The sequence below is a fragment of the Phalaenopsis equestris genome, unplaced genomic scaffold (assembly GCF_001263595.1).
Source record: "Phalaenopsis equestris unplaced genomic scaffold, ASM126359v1 Scaffold000279, whole genome shotgun sequence".
NCBI lineage: Eukaryota > Viridiplantae > Streptophyta > Magnoliopsida > Asparagales > Orchidaceae > Phalaenopsis > Phalaenopsis equestris.
Genome location: NW_018164721.1, coordinates 1426 through 2078, shown reverse-complemented (window position 1 = coordinate 2078; position 653 = coordinate 1426).

Sequence of the window (653 nt, the reverse complement as noted above, 5' to 3'; positions counted from 1 at the left end):
TTGTTTATGCAAAAGTTGATGAAACCAAGGTGCAAAGTGTAAATACCAAACTTTTGGTTATGATTAGAGTTGTGCATTATTTGCTCAATAAGATAAACATCAAAATATAATTTAAAAAATTAAAAAAAAATATATGAAAAAACTTATCAATCAAGGGTGGTCACAACTTATTCATTATTTAAAGTATAATTAACATAAACGAAATATCTAAAATATGTATGCTCCTCCACAAGATATTTTTCAGTCGCATAAGAAATTGTGTCCGGATTGATGAGTCATCAAGATATTGTCATCATCTACCATATATTTTGATATGCTTTTTGGACAACAAATATTTTATATTAAATTTTTAGATTTCAAATCCGGATAAAATCATTGAAGATAATTTGGACGTTTTTGCGCATCAATCGAATGATCACATGAATTTTCAATTTGACATATTTACACTCGACTCGAGCTTCTTGACGAGAGAAATTCAATGAACCCACCATCACTCAATTTTGAGGTTATTATACGGGGATCAATATAGATAATTTGATTATGAAGATATGTTAAATGTCATAAGCAAAAGCCCTTCTATTCCCTATAAATAAACCCATACAACCAAAAGATTTTGTAAAAAAATATTATTTATCTGTGTGTGCTGAATCTTT